This window comes from Penaeus monodon, chromosome 19, assembly GCF_015228065.2.
Source record: "Penaeus monodon isolate SGIC_2016 chromosome 19, NSTDA_Pmon_1, whole genome shotgun sequence".
Classification (NCBI taxonomy): domain Eukaryota; kingdom Metazoa; phylum Arthropoda; class Malacostraca; order Decapoda; family Penaeidae; genus Penaeus; species Penaeus monodon.
The window spans coordinates 13,003,339-13,003,597 of NC_051404.1; positions in this window are offsets into that span (position 1 = coordinate 13,003,339).

The window sequence follows — 259 nt, forward strand, 5'->3', positions numbered from 1 at the left end:
GAAGACAACTATAAAGTCAAGGGAGTCGGCTATACAGCTTCCATTGAATACACAGCCCGGGACTTCTGCATTAAGGCGTGCGGGCGCGAAAGATGGGATGGTGAGTATGCAGTCTTCCCAGATGAAACTGCATAGGGTTATACGGAACCCCTCATGGGAGTGTTGTTCTTCGTCGGGGCAAGGCTGCTGCGACTGCCACAGAGGATCCTTGCTATAATCAAAGTGCAAATATTCCATTGCACTGACACTGTCTTTTTGT